The sequence below is a fragment of the Hemicordylus capensis genome, chromosome 4, assembly GCF_027244095.1.
Source record: "Hemicordylus capensis ecotype Gifberg chromosome 4, rHemCap1.1.pri, whole genome shotgun sequence".
NCBI classification, from domain to species: Eukaryota; Metazoa; Chordata; class Lepidosauria; order Squamata; family Cordylidae; genus Hemicordylus; species Hemicordylus capensis.
In genome coordinates, this window is record NC_069660.1 from 154,973,778 (window position 1) to 154,993,601 (window position 19,824).

General features: G+C 44.9%; 1 protein-coding gene across 8 annotated transcripts in view; it reads right to left on the minus strand.

The window, feature by feature from the left end:
• Positions 1-19,824, minus strand: part of CACNA1E (calcium voltage-gated channel subunit alpha1 E) — a 673,520-nt gene that overhangs the window by 426,090 nt on the left and 227,606 nt on the right. The gene's annotated exons all lie outside the window — the stretch shown is intronic.

Genomic DNA, 19,824 nt, shown 5'->3' on the forward strand with positions numbered 1-19,824 from the left:
CTGAAATACAAGCCTTGCTTTGGCCCTTTTGCCAAGGGATGGTTACAAGAGCACCTTGTTCAGGACATTAAGGAACATCACCAGTAGAAAGAGCATAACAAAACCTTAGTGGGTGGCGGGGAGGAAGGGTCATTGCATTGCCAAGTGCTTTAAGGCAAGCCTGCACAACTTGTGATCCACTAAACCAAATGCAGCCCACCAGCTACGTATGGCTCAAAATACTCCAGCCCTACTCACACAAAGCCCAGACTACCATACATCAACACCTCTTGGGTGTGTCAGGGAGGGCAGGGTGTGTACAATCTTAACTTGCCAAAAACATCACCTGAACCAAAATTTCTGCTCAGGGCCAAATTGGATGCAATAATGGAAACTAGCAGAGCATCTGAGTCTCTAGTTTGCCATGACAGCCGTTATCTCTCTCCCTGCCCACCCAACGGTGCTCATTTTTAGCTGGCTGTCCACCCTCCCACCAGCCGCCTCAGCCCACCACCTCCTCCAGCGCAGCACCTCCAACTGACGGCCGCCTTTTCTCACCGGCTGTCTGTCTGTCTGCTTCCTCTGGCCTGCTACCACAGTTCCTCCTGGTGGCCGGCTGGCCCATCACTTCCTCTGGCTCGCCACCACACTTCCTCCAGGCAGCCGACCCACAAGCCCCCCACCTCCTCCGGCCTGCCACCATGCTTCCTTCTGGTGGCCTGCCGGCCAGCCCGCCACTCCTCCTGCCCACTGCCACACTTCCTCCCAGCAGCCAGCCAGCCCACTTCCTCCTGGCAGCTGCTCTGGCCACCTGCCTGTTAGGCCCCTCCTACCAGTCGTGGTCACTCTCCTATCCACCGGTTGCAGCTGCCTGCCTGCCTGCCACTGTCTTCTTTGGCCGGCCGGCCGCCGCCGCCGCCGCCGCCACCACATTTTTTTCTCTAGCCCGTACCATGGCTATCTGGCAGCTCTGTGAACTCTTGCAAGAGCTGCCACATACAGGAGTAGCCACAGATACGTCTTAGAGAAATAAATATAAAGACGATGTGTGAATAGATCTCAGTCACTTTAAACTTTTGCAAAGAGCAGCTGATGGGGAGGGCAATCCGGATCAGGATTATGGCGGGGGTTAGCCCTTCACTGCTGAACCATTTCCCCCATGAAAACTCTCCCCCCCCACACACTATTTGCACTGCTAAAAAAAGCATATGTGCACACACGTTTTTCGTAACAGAGCAAATAGCAGCTCCTGGGGTGGGGGGTGGGGTTCATCTGGAGAACAATGCGGTAAGGATGTGCAAGGACCTGTTCGGCGTTCTATTCTTAGAACGCCAAACAGGTTTTGAACCTCCACATTCAAACCGGTTCAAATGTAGGGGTGGGGGGCTTTAAGGACGGGGGAGGGTGCACTTATCCCCTCCCCACTGTGCTTCCCCCTCCAGCACTCTGTGCATAAGTAGTCTGGCAGGGTGGCAGCATATCTCCTTGCTGCCCCATTGATTCAGTGACCAGAAGCGACTGAGAATGCTGTGCATATGGGCACAAGTTGCACGCATGCCATGTGCATGCCTGCCTGCGACATGCACATGCACGCACGCGCACACACACTCACGCACACACACGGCACGTCCATTCACTGAAACAATGGGGCGGCAAGGAGGTACCCTACCACCCTGCCGGATAATTTATGCACAGCGTGCCGGAGGGGGAAGCACAGCATGTGGTGGTGGGTGGGGGGGAAGTGCATCCTCTCCCATCCTTAAAGCCACCCTCGCCCCACCTGCAGCTCTCAGGGAGCCGGTTCCATGAATATCCCTACAATGGGAGGCGGGGGAGACAGTTAAATATCTCTTGCGCGCGCTCGCTCTCTCTCTCTCTCTCTCACACACACACACACACACACACACACACACACACACACACGGCTGCTATTTGCAAAGGTTTTGAGATCAAGATTCATTTGTTGCGACTACCCAAGGAAAGCCAGGAGTTTGATAAATCTGTTCTGGAAACCATCCTTAACTGCAGAGAAATCATGCAATAGCCCCCCAATTATGGAAATTTCATCTCAGAAGAGGCTTGGTTGGGTACATCTCTCTTGGCAGTCTCTCTTGGAGATATAAATGTGATTTTTAAAGGAAGATTTTTGGCCAATAAGGTGGACTAATGCAGGCTTTCTTGGGTTGTCCTATGGAATGCAAGACAGTTACTGCTGGGACTGTATGTTAATGCTACTGGCTGAGATGATTAGGAAACTTACTCAAAGGAGTACCATTGAAATAAAAGTTAGGCATTGCCTAACTTGCCTGTTTAATTTCAGTTATTTATTTATTTATTTATTTATTTGATTGATTGATTGATTGATTTAAAATAAATGTGGAACTGACTACTTAAGTAATTTTCCTCATCATGTCAGCCGTTGTAAATTTCTTTTTCAATATGAAATGCAATATAATTGTTTTAAATTTTTTAAAAAATGAAATCTGCTAATATTTCTTGGAGATTCATTCTGCACATCCCTAGTGGTAGCATTAGCCTTAGAGGATAATCTCTGCAGGCCTGCTGATTAGGACAGATAGAAAGGCCAGGCCTAATTAACTAGGATTTTTTAAAAAGCTGTTTTTAAGTTCCTGGGATTGTTGTGGGTTTTTGTTTTATCACCCTAGTCTCTCTTAAGTGACAATGCATACCAGTGCTTTTAAACTGTTGTAAACTGTCCCACACCTCCAAGATTGAGTAGGATAACCAATCTAAACAATGGTAGCACCAACACCCTAGTCTGCATTTGATCATATTCATTTATATGTTTCCCCCCCACACTTGTAAATGTGTCCGGTTTTGTTATGAGCCTAACATGGATCAACAGCAGAAGAAAAACACTTCCTTGGCCCATTTGTCTCTTAAAACAGTGTTCTGATTTTCAATTCTTAACATTAAAAGAAGTCACATTAATTTGTTCTTGCCTTATCAGGGTTTTTTAAAAAAATTGGTTGCCTTAGCAATTGGATGCAACTTGGTGTTACCATGACGACGACAGCCTCTGTTTCAGTTCACCATCTGACAGGGCACTTCTCCTTCCCTCCCTCACTTTCTTCAGCTGTCAAAAAGATGGACCTGCCATCATACCTACTCCTAAAGGGAAAAAATCTAATGAATGAAAGTCAAGACAAAACAGCACTGTATAAAGGAAACATTCCAGCGGGCTAGATAGGGCTGCTCCTGAAAGGCTTCCTGCACTATTTAATTCTATTTATTTATTTAGTTAGTTAGTTAGTTATTTTTACCAGCATGGATCTTAAGAATCACCTCATTAGGTGCATGCCAACATCACTTTAGTATGTTCATGATATGATCTGGGCAATGTCCCACGGCCAAAATGTGCTTTAGACTGACTCACACTGTATGATCCACCATAAAATTCTCCTGCAGAAGCCTCACTGATAAAAGAAATGGAAGCTCCGCAAGACAGACAGACAGTGTGGTGAAGTGGACAGGGTGCAGCATTTGGACTGAATGGAAATCTGCATCCTGCCATGAAGCTTGCTAGATGGCCTTGAGTCAATTACAAACTCCCAAATAACTCACTGGTAGCTGACAAAGGGGGAAAGGCCACTTGGTACACTCCCCTGAGCATCTTGGACCAAGGGCAGGATGCAACTGAGGTGAATAACTCCTAAAGAAAGCTGAGAATCTAGTGATCCTTCTCACTAGCCAACCAGATTCTGATTTTGTTCTGCAAATATGCATCGCACCAGCAAACTAAATGCACTTATAACCATTAATGTATATGTACTGTGCATCGTAAAACTCGGGGCACAGTCCACTGAAGGTCCTCCTGCATAAGCCCCAAATCAATTAATGTCCTCTCTAATCTAGGGAAATGTGTTTGTTGCTCTTATCTACACTACAGACTTAAACTGGATTAACAGACGCAATCCATCCCCCCAACCCCGTCCAAAGAACAGTGGGGATTTTGATTCCCTCTCTAAAGCGAGATAATATGAATATACGAGTACGACAAATATTTATATACCACTTTCCCCAAAAATCTTTTTTAGATTGTGAGGCCTTTGGAGACAATGAACCATTTTATTTATTTTTATTTCTATATGTAAACCGCATTGGGAACTTTTGTTGAAAAGTGGTTTGGATTCCATTATTGGTGCAGAGCCTTTAACAGCTAGCCGATATTAATGTCAAACTTATAGAAGAACAGGACTTGCTGAAGGAGAACCAGCATGGCTTCTGCAAGGCAAGTCTTGCCTCACTAATCTTTTGGAGTTCTTTGAGAGTGTCAACAGGCATGTGGATAAAGGTGATCCAATTGAAAAAATATACTTGGACTTCCAAAAAGCCTTTAACAAAGTTCCCCACCAAAGGCTCTTCAGAAAACGTAGCAAACATGGGATACGGGGACAGGTTCATGTGTGGATTGGTAACTGGCTGAAGGACAGGAAACAGAGGGTAGGAATAAATGGGCAATTCTCTAAACGGAGAGAAGTAAGAGGCGGGGTCCCCACGGGATCTGTGCTCAGATCGGTGCTTTTTAATTCATTCATAAATGATCTAGAAGTTGGGGTAAGCAGTAAGGTGGCCAAATTTGCAGATGACACCAAACTATTTATGGTAGTGAAACCCAAAACAGACTGTGAGGAGCTCCAAAAGGATCTCTTCAAACAGAGAGTGGGCAACAAAATGGCAAATGTGGTTCAATGTCAGCAAGTGTAAAGTGATGCATCTTGGGACAAAAAAATCCACCTTCACAAATCCGCTGATGGGAACTGAGCTGTTGGTGATTGACCTGGAGAGAGAACTTGTGGTTGTGGTGGACAGCTTGTTAAAATTGTTGACTCAATGTGTGGCAGCTGTGAAAAGGGCAAATCCCATGCTTGGAATAATTAGGAAGGGGTTTGAAAATAAAACTGCTAATATTATAATGCCCCTGTACAAAATTATGGTGCAGCCACATTTGGAGTACTGCGTACAATTCTGGTCACCATATTTTAAAGAGGAGTGGAGAAGGTGCAGAAGAGGGCAACCAAGATGATCAGGGGCCTGGAGCACCTTCCTTATGAGGCAAGTTTAGAAAAAAGATGACTGAGAGGAGACATGATAGAAGTCTATAAAGTCATGCATGGTGTGTAGAAAGTCAACAGAGAGATTTTTATTCCTCTTCCATAACCCAGGTGTCATTCCACAAAACAGACTGCCAAGAAATTTAGGACTGACAAAAGGAAGTGCTTTTTCAGACAACACATAATTAACCTATGGAATTCTCTGCCACAAGATGTGGTGACAGCCAACAGCCTGTATAGCTTTAAGAGGGGTTCATAAAAATTCATGGAAGACAAGTCTATCATTAACTAGTAGTCTCAGAGCTCTAGGCCACCTCCAGCCTCAAAGGCAAGATGCCTCTAAATACCAGTTGCAGGGGAGCAACAGCAGGAGAGAGGGCAAGCACATACCTCTTGCCTGTGGGCTTGCCAGAGGCATCTGGTGGGACACCGTATGAAACAGGATGCTGGACTAGATGGGCCTTGGGTCTGATCCAGCAGGGCTATTCTTATGTTTTTAATGGCCGCCCAGAGACGTAAGTTTGGGTGGGGTATAAATTTGACAAATAAATAAATAAATAAATAAATAAATAAATAAATAAATAAAGGCTGCAAACTTCCAGTATTCAAATATGTGATTTCTGTATTTGATATTTGAGAGTTACCATGTAATGTTAATAGCTGATAGCTGATATTGCCCTTGGTATTTGCCTCATTGGTTACATGATATACAATGGTTTTTAGTATTTGTTTGAAAGCTGATAACTTAGTTGTTTTCATATTTGATATCATTCAAAATGCCACCTAAAGCTGTCAAATTGTGAAAAATCCACATTCATAAAGTAATATAACTGGAAAATTCACCGAATTTGAAATATTGGCTAATATTTTGCTAATATTTGCTGAATTTGAAATATTTGCTAATAATCTGAAATATTAGTTCCAGCTCTAATCCAAAAACACCAAATGATGTCACTGGATTACTGCCCAGTGGAGCGCTCGCTCGCCTGGCATCTGCTCCTCAGCTTCCACTACAGTTTTTAGAAAGCAAGCAAAGACATGGCTCTTCACACAGGCTTTGAAATGAGATTCATTTTTTACAAACTTTTTTTTACTGCCGCTACTCTGTGTTTTATGTATTGTTTTACAGAGGTTTTTAAATTTTAAATAGAGGTTACTTTTCTGTTTATATTAATAGCTCTACTTTCTGTATTTTAATTGTGTATTTTAACTATACAGTATTGAAAAACACCTTGAAATAATTGTAATGAAAAGTGGTATATAAATCGAATGAATGGACAATAAATAAATAAAAGCATAAAACAGGAATATGGGGAAGTGTGGGTGATTTATTAATTGCAGCAAGAATAATATTGGCCAAAATCTGGAGAAGTAAAGGAATGTCATCATTAGATGACTGCCAAAGACAATTTTTGTTAGTGCTAATAATGAAAGGAAGTCTCTTTCAGGAAACTGGCAGCTGTCGTTTAATTGTTGGAACAAAATTAGACCACAAGGTATTGTTAAACAACAAGCTGGCTTCTCTTCCTAGCCTGGCTGGAGGTATAAGCCCAGAAGCCAGGCCTGGATCTCATCCCTGATGCAAGGGAAGCATTCCGATAGGAATTCCCTCTTTTTATACCTAAAGTTTAGCCACCTGATGCCACTGTGCTACAGATCAGCTGACCACCTGCTGAGTCACCTGATCTTCTCCAAGTCTGATACTCACAAGATTGCATCACACACTATTCAGAGTCTTGAGTAGGGAATGTACTTATTGATCATTTCTGCATTGCTGGAGTGCTCTTGAAATACATCAAGACCATGATTGCTAGCTCGTAGCTGTCTGGTGTTTGCAGGACCTAGACCAGGGGTGTAGCTATAAATGAACTGATGTGTTCAAAGAATCCAGGCCTCCCAGCTCCTGCCCCCCCCCAGCTCCAACCCTCCCTATTTTTTCATTATCTTCCTCACTCAGAGGGGCCACCAGGGAGAGGGGCAAGCACAGCCCCTCTCTCTCCCCAAGCTATGCCCCTGACTGACCTAGGCTTTGAGCCAATGTCAACATATTTCCCACCCACTTGGGAAGCAGCAGAGCCATAAATCAGGCCTGCACAACTTCAGATCCACCAAGCTAAATGCAGCCATAGATAATGGCCCACCAGAGACAGGACAAATACCCTTTGTCTGGTCCTGCAAAAACAAACAGAAGGCTGGCAGACCACAATACATGGTTCCTGGACTGCATTCAGCTTCATGGGGCACAAGTTGTACAGACCTCCCATAGGGCATTATGGAAGCCTCCCACCACCACCACCACCACCCCAGCACTAGTCCTTGCTGAAGAGCATTTTGTCCTGGGCACTTTGCAATATGCCTGGCCATTATCTTGAGTCGGAGGCTTGCCTATGTTTCCCATCGAGGGATCGAATGGCTCACACATTTCCAGAGCTCCAGTGAACAAGCTATACATACCTCTAGCAAAAGCAGCCTGAGCACTCAGTCCTGTGGATCAATGGATCCCTCTGTGGGAGATTCAGATTGACCTACCATTCCAAGTAATGGCCAGCACATTGCAAAGTGCCCAGAACTACATGTGCCTGGCTGAGAGTTGGTGTGCGGGGGGGGGGGGGACACAGGTGGGGGAGTGTCCCTTCCTGTGTGCTCAGCTCTGCAAGCTGTGTCCATAGCAGGTGATGGACAATGTCCTTTTGACCCTCTCTTTAACGAAAGCTGACGTTCTTAGGATCTGAATTTTGCAAACAATAACACATCCTCTGCATTTTTCTGGAATTGTGTAGAATCACGGAATCCATACAGCACTAGCAGCAAGTTCCCTCATTGTCAGTAGCATACATGGTTATTCTATCGGGTTAACTTGAAACATGCCTCTGCCCCACCAAGTGAAGAATTTGGCCCATCAGTATACACCACGTCGTCCTGGCAAGAGCCTGTGCTGAGAATACATAATTCACTAAAGTATCCAGTGCTCTACTTAGCCTTTATAAGGCCAGAACATTTGTTCTGAGTCTCTCATTGTGGTCAGATATGATTAATAGAAGATGACAGAGCAGATATTGATGAGTTGTGCTTCCCATCTCACAACCTAACCAAACTGGAACTTTCCAAGCCACCATGTAAATGAAATCAAGACAGGAGGCCTGGCTGCTCAGCTAAAAGAAAAACAAAATCCACCAAGGAGGCAAGGGGCTGAAGATTTCTGAGTTTGTATTAGACTTTTACTTAGGTTTCAACTGATTTTTTTCCTTTCATGTTCAAGATGCTTCCATAGTAATAGCAGAATTAAATGTGGCCGGTTGTTCCACACACTAACAGCAAAAAGAGTAGTTCCACTTCATTGCTGCTAAATGTGGCTTTCAGGCTTGAAATGCCCAGGGATCTGCTTGCTCCCCAGAAAAAGAGAGAGAGAGAGAGAAAATCACACCATTGTCTCATATTTCCAACCTATGTATCACCCTCTATTTACATTGGAAAGCAAAACGGCACAGGCTGCTGGTATAATTACACATTTATCCGGCAGATATACAGAACTGAATCATCACCTCCCAGTTATTTTTATCCTTATTACCTAGTCAACTGGATTTGGATGAAGCAACACATTCTTTCCTCCATCACTATGAGTCCCACTTGATTCTCTTCAGTGTCACCCACATAAGGGGCAGTTTCTACATTTGGCAAGGATCAAGTGGTAATGTTTTCCCTGGTCCGTACTACATGTGGCTGAAAGTTACAGATCACGTGTTAGAATGCTTCCTGCACACAAGAAAATTAGCTTGTCGGGGGAAAGCTTCACTTTAGCCTTCTCCTTGACATGCTCGCTTTCTGCATGCTGAAAAACTATTTTCATAGGAAAGCATCTAGTTATGAAGTAATCCCTGTACACACACACACACACACACACACACACACACACACACACACACACACACACACACACACACCTGCATTCTGAAGTGGTGAAGTCCACAAACAGCTTTGTTATTGCTCAATTCTGCCTATTGTAGAATATTATAAATGCCGTTTAGAATATCAGCTTCTCTTCAAAATCTGTCTATTAAATCCAAATTTCACCTGTACAAATAAGAATTATTTGAAATATTTTGGGGATTCAAATATTGAAAGACTAGTGAGATAATAGCATACAATTTATTGAGGGGTGATTAATATACACTAAAACTGACAGTTCCAGCATACAATTACAAAAGAGAAAATAAGTAGGCATTGTTACATTATCTGATAATAGTATGCAATTACAGTGCCCCTCATTAGACGAACATTGGTAAAGTTAGCTCTATCCTAAATTGTCCCACTTTGGCTCAAATAAACTGACACATAAATAGTCCTGCCACAAAAGGGCCTGTGGCACCAGGATTTTAAGCTTCTCAGTGTAGCCTAGTATCAAAAGTCTGCTGGGACTTGAACTGGCAGCCTTCTGGTCCAGGGGTTGGCTCCCCCACGAGGCAAACTGAGGTAATGTCCTCAGGTAGCAAGTGCACCATCGGGCTGTGAGTGAAGGCACACTGCCCCAGACCTCGCTGTGGGCATCACTCCATCTGCCGGCTGCTGCCACTTTTGCCTCACCTCCACTGCCACCTTGGGTTTTTCCCCCATACCGGCCCTGCCGCGTTCACCAGCCCTGTGCCCACCTTACTTCCCTCTCACCAGCCTTACACTCCAAGGTGCACCACGGCTGCCACTTGGTGTGGGAGGTCAGCAGTGAGGCAGCATGGATGGAGCTCACATCCAGCAGTGGCCTCTCTTCATCGCTGTTGCTGCACTAGCACCCACAGCACTCACTCCCCCCTCCGTGCAGTAACTAACTCTTCTAATGGAGCAGACGATTGTTGCTGGTGGGGAGAGAAGAAGAGGCAGGGCCAGTGAGGGGGCAGGCAGCATCAGCTTTAGGAGATGGGGGTGGCAAGGCAAGGCAGATGGAGTGAGGGGGCGGGGCAGGTGACTGGTTGCCTTTCATCTAGTTGCAGAGTGGAGGAGAAAGCGGTGACAGTCTTCTCCCTAGACTGAAACTTACTCCCTACTCACCGTCCTCCTTCACCTGGCTTGTCTCCAATTAACTTTAAGATTAGACCCAGACTTTTATTTGGGCAACAGCTAGCTCGGCCTTTCCCAGCTCCCTCTCTTCTCCCAGCATTTGACCCCAGCTCATTTACTCTCCCATACCTCCCCTTTCCTGCATGTCAATTCCAGCCTCCTTGGATAAATCTCTCCGTTCTATCCCCCATCTATGAATACCTTGTTCTAAGCACACAAAGCTACCAAATACGATCCTAGAGAGACCACTCCTCTCTCTAGCCCAGTGCTACCTCCTCTGACTGGCAGGAGCTCTCCAAGGCCTCATTAGGAGCCTTTCCAACTCTGCTACTGGGCATCCAGAAACAGAAGGTGGGATCTTTTGAATGCATGCTATGCACATGCTCAGCCACTGAGCAATGGGTACTTGCATCCATAATTTGTGTTGCTTTGACCTTCTTGCAAAGAGCCCCTAGACCTCCTTGGATATTGCCAACTCCCAGATCCTGCCAGACCAGATATGCCTAGTTTCTGCCTCTGGAACTTGTGCTCTCCTGTCCTAGTCAACTTGCCTCTCACACCTTGAACTGTTGCCTCAAAAATCAGCCCCTTGCCTGCCCTGGACCATGCTGCTTGCTCTGACCTCTTGGGCTGACAACGGTACCCCTTTTGGCCCTTGAAACCTGACATCTTGGAGGCCTGATTATTGCCGACATTGCAGATTAGCAAATACATCCTACAGTTAGCAGAGGAGTTACTGGAAGCAATTATGTACATGTTAGTGAAACCCTCTGAAAGTTTTCTAGTTCATGAGCTCGGTATCAAAGATACCTATTCAGTGAATTTACATGATGAGGTAGAAATTAGAGTTCCATCCTTTAAAAAATTATATTAAGACAGAGGCTGACATCTGAACAAAGAATAAGAGTGGATGTTGACAGAAGAAATAAGGTCAGAGTCTCATGGCTCATTATGAATACTTAGGGGGTAATTAACAAATCAGTTTCATTCAACATTTAATTCAAACTTATGAAATATTAGCTGGGGCTTTTTATGCTCTGGTGGTTTGTTGAGAACAGCACTTTTGATCAGCTGTAGTATCCCTCTCTCTACATCAGGCCTGCACAACATTAAGGCCAGAGGTCAGATCCAGCCCACAGGGACTTTATTAGTGGCTCCCAGGGAGGAATATCCTGCGGTATCATAGGAGCTGGAAACTGCCTTATAGTGCCATCCTATGCATGTTTACTCAGAAATACATCCCACAGTGTACTCAGTGAAGCTTACTCCCAAAGCATTATGATTGCAACATGAAAGTGACAGTGATTTAGGGACCATTGATTTGTGGCTGGCATGCACACCAGGTGCCACACTGACTCAACAGGGATAAGGCCTACTTTCTGTCCAATATCCTTGGAAAGGATATTTTAAATAATATTTTAAATAATAATTGTCATCTAATAATTAATGTGCTGAAAATGGACTTTGGCACCCATGCACTAAGTCATGGACAGTTCTGGCCCAAAGGGGTATTTGAGTTGCGGAGTCCTGCTCTACACAGTGTAGTGGACAACTTGTTAGCCTTGGACCAAGGAGATGGGAGTTCACATCCTTGCTGAGCCATTAAACTCTATACATATCTCGGGCCAGTCACTTAAGAGTTGCAGCAAAAGCAACAGGGAGGGTTATGGCTCTTTAATGGTATACAGATCTAATGTGGTATAGGTCTATGCAACTTCAACCCCTGCCACGGATAAGCAATATAAAACTTCTGGATTAGCCTGGCATGGTGTCAGCACTAGTATCCTAGTCCCTTCTGCTCAGCAAAGCAGTATTTTGTGCTTGCCGTACTTCAAACTTCAACATTGCCAGCTTCCAGCTCTGGTTCTCAGCTCATGTGCAAACCCTGAGCTCCAGTCCCAGTAAGTAGTCTCATATACCTGGGCTGGGCTTGAGAACACGCCTTCCTACCTAGATTTGGATATGGCTGCCTACAACCCCATCTTGCTCTGACAGTGGGTGAGCTGAAATGATGGACATCAGCCATCAGGCTCATAACTCAATAAGCCTGATGCACATATTTGTGAAGTGTTCCATATCCATCCACACACACACCCCGGTCAGGCTTTTAATTTAGTATTTTTACCATGATTCAAAACTGTGAATGCTATAGCATTTTAATCTGACATTTGTGTTTATGTTTTTAAAACTCTCTGTGCACTGCCTTGTAGAATATGTCACTTGAAAGGCGGGGAGACATGTATTAAAGAAGCAAGCAAGTAAGCTTTGCTGCATTGATAGACATTTTATAGGGTTTATATGAAAAGCAAACTATGGCAGAGGCCATTATGTTGCAGCTGCAGCTGCTTCCTCTTCTTCTGCATCAGAAGAAAGGTATGACTGAACTGGTCTTTAATTGCAGCTTATATTGGTATGGGGTGTTGTCACTGGTGGCAATGCAAAGGGACACCAATGATCTGATCCCGGGGAAGAATGAAATCCATAGAAGCAGCAGCATGCTCTGAAGCAACTGTAAGCAACTGCAGGGAGAATATAGCCCACTTCTCATTCATGTGGAGTCAAGATCTATAGCTTCAATTCAGCTCTTATCTGAATCTCGGGTAGTCTGGCTTTTGGTTAAGACTGAAACTCTGATCATTCCAGTGCAGGGCTGAACTTTGGCCCCACAACTCTTGTTAGGCTCTGACTTCCCTAGCTATTGAGATGATGGCAGAAAGTTCTTAAGATATATCTCTTTCTTCTGGCTTTTCGTTTAGAGCATCTCCTCCTCCATTTGCTTTTAGGAAGACCCTCAAGACGCACCTGTTTCCTCAGGCTTTTAACTGAAATTAATTTTAAACCGTTTAATTTGTTTTTATCTTATAAGATTCTTTTTGTTTTGAGACATTTTAACTGTTTAATATTGGTTCTGCTTTTAATTCTGTATACCACCTAGAGGAGATGCACATATCAGGTGGTATAAAAATATTGAGTGTGCTGTTTTTAACGGTTTCACTTGGGTTTTTTTGTCTTAATTGCTGGCTGTTTTACATTTCCGGAATTTTATGTAAACCACCTGGAGTTGCTTCATATTTGGTGGTTTATAGATTAAATAAATAAATAAATAAATGGGCTACTGTGGCTGTGGATTATGGGAGTTGTAGTCAAACAACAACTGGAGGGCCAACGTTTCACAGCCCTGCTCTGGTGGATTACTTGCAATGAGATATAAACAAGGGGCTGTTTAATCTCCTGGGTCTCTGTGTGTGTGTTCAGTCCCATCAGCCATGGAATGCTAACCTTCTGGATCACCTTGCAGGGATGGGCCTGGGGTGGGGGACATCATATATAGGTGGTCCCAACTCATTCTTGTGGGGTAGACCCTACAGTGGTACAAGGGAGGGCTTCTTTTCAGCCCCAGGGCTGTTGGTTTCTGCTGTGCTTCAGAGTTCCCTCTTATCTCCCCGGCTTTTCAACATCTACATGAAATCACTAGGTAATATGGGCTTGAAGCATAATCAATATGTTAATACTACTAGCCTATGGTCTGGTACTCGACCTCATAGGTGCCCCCTGCACACAGTCGCGTTCTTGGATTCGGCAGCAGTTCTGCAGACCAGTCACAGGCCCTGTCCCTACAAAATGTTGCATTGTAGGTTTTAGAGGAGACAGTCTGGGTGGTGTGGTAGGTGTGAGTGGGGCATGTAGATGGGAGGGACATGCAGGTGAGGATGACATGTGTTGTTGCCAGGCAGAGTGGGAATAAAGGTGTTTGGGCAGTGTGGGCATGTAGTTGTGCAGCTCGCACATCAGTGCCTAGTGGCTGCTCCAGCCACAGATGCCATAAGGTAAAGAAAATGAATTGCTATTAATAAACACAGGAAAGTAATACATCTCTTAAATAATGTACAAACCGAAGATGACTAATACCATGGCAAATTCTTGGCAATGAAACATATTGAGCTAATAAATGGTAGATACCCAAAAAGAGCTGCATGGTTGATTTTTTTGGCAGGAGAATACCCTGTGCATATGCCTGTTTAGACACCTCATCAAGCCAGAACACAGGCAGTCTGAAATATCCAGAGTTTCTGAAAGAAAAGCAGTTTGTCTCTAGATTTCACCTAAGGGCTTGGGGGCGGGGGGGTCCCTATTATGCCACAAAACAAGTTTAACTCATCTCCCTCTCCATCAAATCATGATGACATTTTTTATATTAGGAAAATATATTTGGAGACATCCTCCCCTCCTGTGACTGTAACTGCCACCAACATGACTTTCTGTGTGCAAAGGTACAGTATACTGTGGGAAAGGCAACTCAGCAGAGTTTCATTTGTAAAGTTTCAGTTTGAAAATTGTCACCTTAACCATTTCCACACGCATAAGCACCCCAGTTCTAAGAACATAAGTGGAGTCCTGGTGGATCAGACCAAGAGTCCACCTCACCCAGTATCCTGTTTCCAACAGTGGCCAGCCAGCCACATGCTTCCAAGGAACCCACAAGCAGGGCATGATGGTAACAGCCCTCGTGTTCTCCCCCCCCCCGCCAGCACCTGTTGATCAGAGGTACACTGCCTCTAAACAGAGAAGTATGATTTAGCTTTCATGAGATATATAATATGGTTCCAGTGTGTTTCAGCATTAAAAAGCATATTGATCAAGAAGAAGAACTCTTAAGAATGTTTGAAACAACCTTTTTGATATGAAGTTTTCTTCTTTTTCTAAAAACACTTCAATAATATCTTCTGAGTGGGCCTAACCTACAGGCCATTATTCAAAGTCACTGAATACACACAAAGGTCCTGTGGATAATGCTATGAACAAGCATGTGCTCATTAAACATTAGGAAAGGAAAGGTTGTGCCGTCGAGTCGGTGTCAACTCCTGACGACCACAGAGCCCTGTGGTTGTCTTTGGCAGAACACAGGAGAGGTTTACCATTGCCTCCTCCCATGCAGTATGAGACGATGCCTTTCAGCATCTTCCTATATCGCTGCTGCCCGATATAGGTGTTTCCCATAGTCTAGGAAACATACCTGCGGGGGTTCGAACCAGCAACCTCTTACTCCCTAGGCAAGTTACTTCCCCGCTGTGCCATTAGGTGGCCCATTAAGCTGCCATGAAATCAATCACATAATCTTAAGCAAAGATACATAATTTGTCTGCACCACTTGCCTCTGGGCAACATGGATGAACTAGTGGACTTGGGGCCACAATAGGCAACCATTTGAGCAAATTCTTTTGGTCTGCTAACTATCAGCACTCCTTAGGTATCCCATACCTGCTACACACACACTGCCGATGAGCTACTATGCTATGTGACTTCCCTAGCAGCCCTAGATTCCAAGGAACCTTTTCACCGCAAGCCCTATTGAAATGAATGGAATGAAAGCATGTGTGTGCTCTTGAGCATCTCATTCATTTCAGTGAGGCTTTGCAGGAGAAAGTCTCAATGGACAGCAACCACATGTTGCAAATGAGCAAAGCCACAGAAGCTGCTTAGCTTTTAAGCTATTTAATAGTCTAAGATGAAATCCACTCCATGCAAAAGCAGGACAAGAGAAGCCTGACAGGCTGCTTTTACTTCCCCCCGGAGAGTGGCACCTACCAGATAAGACGCAGCCCCTTCCGCAGCATGAAGGAGTGGAGAGACCAGACAAAACTATGGTGGGGGTTAGCTGTGGCCCATGGACGACCACTTGACTCTTCTAGAGAGAGCATGCTAGTTCCCAGGGTTTTGCCACACTCCAGCATCCTGGAACCAAATCAGGGATAGGCAGATGAAGGGGGGAGTTTTGCAGGAAAGAGCTCAGTTGCTCCCATGGAATTCCATGGGACAAAGTAAATGGATAGTAGTGCCCAGGCACATTGAGTTGACAGTGGAAAGAGGCTTCCACATACATATTGCATATCATAATGGTGGTCATTGTGCTAGGTCTTTATACGCAACAGAACAAAGCCATTAATACCTCTTCTTCAATCAATCAATACCCCAGTCTAGTCAGGGGAGAGAGGGAGAGGTAGGCAGAGGCCGGTTTCCATGCTGGTTGTTGAATCATACATGCAAACAAGTGCTGTGTGCATGACTCCCTAGCCCAATACAAGCAGCTTAAGCTGTACATGCCCAGCCCAGCAAATCTGACCAATTCAGCTGTTTGGGGAGGGGAGCAGGAAGCTGGATTCAGGAATCCCCCTCCCCACCCTGACAGCTGATTGGTGGGATTCCAGGTTATTGAAATCATATTATGTATGTACACTCATATACTGTTGAATCAGGGTCAATTTTCATCTGCAATAAATGCTTAATAAACCAATACATTAACACTACTACTCATATCCCACCTTTCTCTCAAATACCACAGTAGAGAGCACATGTCCCAAGGTGGGCTGCTCTTGTCTGTGGGCACAGAGAAGAAGCACCTTTGGGGTGGAGTACTTTATGATTTATCAGAGTCTCATGCAAACAGTGATGCTCCTTTAGTCTGCAGCACCATTGACCACCACCACTACATTGTCTAAAACTCCACACTGCCCTTCTCAGAGCCACAACATGGTCATTGGGCCATGAATACCAGGCTTGGAATGGCATTCTCCAACCCTTGGACCCTGCAGTCAGTTGCAAGGTGGGGCAGGGGGGATGCAAAGTGGAGCAGGCAGAAAGCAATGTTGTGTTGATTGGACAAGGGCACAAGTCCAGATTTCTAGTATCAATCCAGATGCTTCATACTGCTTGCTAAGCGTGTGTGTGATATGTTGCACACACTTACTGAGGCTGTTCTCACGAGCAGCCGAGTGCGAATCCCAGCGCTCCTGCCCAGCCTAACCCTGCTCCCAAACCCAGCTCTTAGCCAAGATTAAACACTCTCTTAACCCAGCTGCCAGGCTTATGTGTCTCCTTGGCTCCATGGAGCTGAGGTGACACAGAGATGGGCACCTAGAATGCCTGTTGAACGGAGGAATCCCCCAAGGCGCCGTGTTCATCACTCAGTGCCTTGTGGGATATATGGAAGCTATGAAAACGAGTCCCGACTAAGTACTACCTAGAAGCCATGGGCTCCTGGTCAAGCCCCAGAGACTATGTTACCCATATAGCATCTACTTCAGCAGGTATCTTCTCTAAAGGAGGAGCATTTCCTGGGAGTAGACATGGCTGATACCACAATGCTATAGTAACTCTTTTTAGATTGTGAGCCCTTTGGGGACAGAGATCCAAATTATTTCTTTATTATTTAATTTATCTGTGAAACTGCCCTGAGCCATTTTTGGAAGGGTATAGAAATCAAATGAATGAATGAATGAATGAATGAATGAATAACTCTTGACACTATAGTCATATAGTAGCTGGGATTCACCCAAATTATCTTGCTAAGGTGTACATAGATGAGAAAAAATATTATATGAATATAGTTTTGAAAGTATGACCAAGGAGAGTCCAACTTTAGATTTGTTTTACCTAATTTTGCTACACAAGCTATGCAGTCATCTACATATGGTTGTCTGCACACAGATTGCACACAGGCTATGCAGTCATCTACATATGGTTGTCCTGGTTGGTTAAGAAACAATGGGGCTGTCCCCTGAACCTTAAAGCATTCTGTGACCACTGTGGTCTTGCATTCCGATACTGATGAATAAGGCTTTCTGGGTGTTTCCTGGTCATGAGAAACAGTCACAAATGGAAATACATGCTGATGCTGGAAAACTGTGTTGGCAAAAGGAGGACAAGGTATGTCACTGTGGTGAGGAGGAGAATCGCCATGTATATTCCTATCAAAGTTAGCTCCTAGGTTCTGTCTGGGGTTTGACAGAACCTAGGAGCTAACTTTGGTAGGAATATACATGGCGATTCTCCTCCTCACCACAGTGACATACCTTGTCCTCCTTTTGACTTTCACACTTTAGCATGACCAATAAGCAGAACCCAGGGTATGGTTATGCAGAATAAAGTGCATGTTATGCAGGCAGGAGTGAGATTAGTTCTCAGTGGCTTTCATTGTGTTTGGAAGAAAGGAAACAGGTTGCAATCTAGGACATAGTGAAGGGGAAACAAAACCTGCTCCTGCTCCAAACACTGCAGTGCCCAGGAAAAAATGGAAGATGTAACTGCCCACCTGCTCACCCACCCTTGCATCATCCCATTAATGTCCTTAAGTACACACTTTTACTTTCTCCTGTAAGTGAATGGCTGCCATTCACTCCTATGAGAGAAAAAGTCCTGCACTTGGGGACAGTGTTCTCTCTCATTTTTTCCATCTGTGTGCAGAATGAGTTTTGTTCTGGGCAGCAGTATCAAGGCAGTGTGTGCACACCTGCATTCAGAATGGGACCTTCCTGATTCAGCCTGAGCGGGATCTAAAATTAACTGAGCAGACACCAAAAAATGTGTGAGCACGCACAAACACACGTGCCTTATAGGGAACACTGCTTGGGGATGCTGCCACTGTGAGGGTAAAACCTGCCTTCCATCTTTGACACTTGTGGTTTAGTCCCTGATACTCAGGATCCCACAGGAGAGTGCAATGTGTCTAAGTGAGCAGAGTGCCAGAGACCAGTCACAACACCCCAAGGGTCCTTGATTTATACATGTTCTACACACACACACACACACACACACACACACACACACACACACACACACACCTATAGTCAAATAGAAATATAACTGTCTGAGCTACTGTATCAAACCAGATGCCTGGTTCTGGGTGGGGCTGCACAGAAGTCTGATAACAGCAGGAGGAGTCAGATGCAGTGCACATCATGCATATACAAGATCACAGACTCCTTCACTCTGAACGCATTTGCAGTCACTTTCTAGTTCTCTGCTAATAATCAGTTACTCAAATTAGAATTTCCACTCCATATATAAACACGTGCTGAACATGTGGGATAGACCTGGTCTTGTAATACTCCTTAAATCACCCTTATTGTGTATATTAAAATGTAGATAAACACCTGTACAGGGGTAGTTTAGCTAGCATTAAGGGATCTAGAGCAGTGTTTCTCAATGTTTTTGGAGTCACGGACTGGTACATTATTCATGCACAGTTTCCTGGACCAGCAGTTAGTAAGGGGGTTGCCCCCCTTGCCCTCATCCCCAGGCACCCTCACAAAAAAACAATTTCAGGAAGCACTCCGGAGCTCATTTCCAGGCAGCCCTCACTGCTGGATAATGTTCATTCCGAGGAAGTGAAATGAACGTTATCTAGTAGCGAGGGCTGCCTGGAAATGAGGTCCAGAGAGCTCCTGGTGGCCCCCACCGGCCCAAAATTGTTTTTTAGGGGGTGATTTTTATTAGTGATGCCTCACAGACCGGTACGCAATGCCCCATGGACCGGCACCGGTCTGCGGACCAGTGGTTGAGAAACACTGATCTAGAGCGTGCATAGAGGCACCAAGAAGCTGTCCATGGTACTGAATAGAGTGTGTTCTTTAGTGTGCTTGCCTGAAGGCTGCTGGGTACCTTATCTAGTGCTCATCACAATCTCAGTTCAATGACGGGACAAAGGAGGAGAAGTGAGCCCGCAGTTGGCAGTACGAGTGTGCCAAGAACAGTGAAAAGAGCTGTTTGTCAAAATAGCTAGAACTAGAAATCTGCAATACAAAGGCCTGGCAGGGAAAAATGGTAGGCGTGAGTGGGTTTAAGGTAGTTAAGGCACTTATGCTATGCATCAGCATCTTGTGCTTTGGGTTCCAAAAAAGCAGGTGGGGGAGGGGAATTTTCAGCTTTGATTAGTTCATGGCAG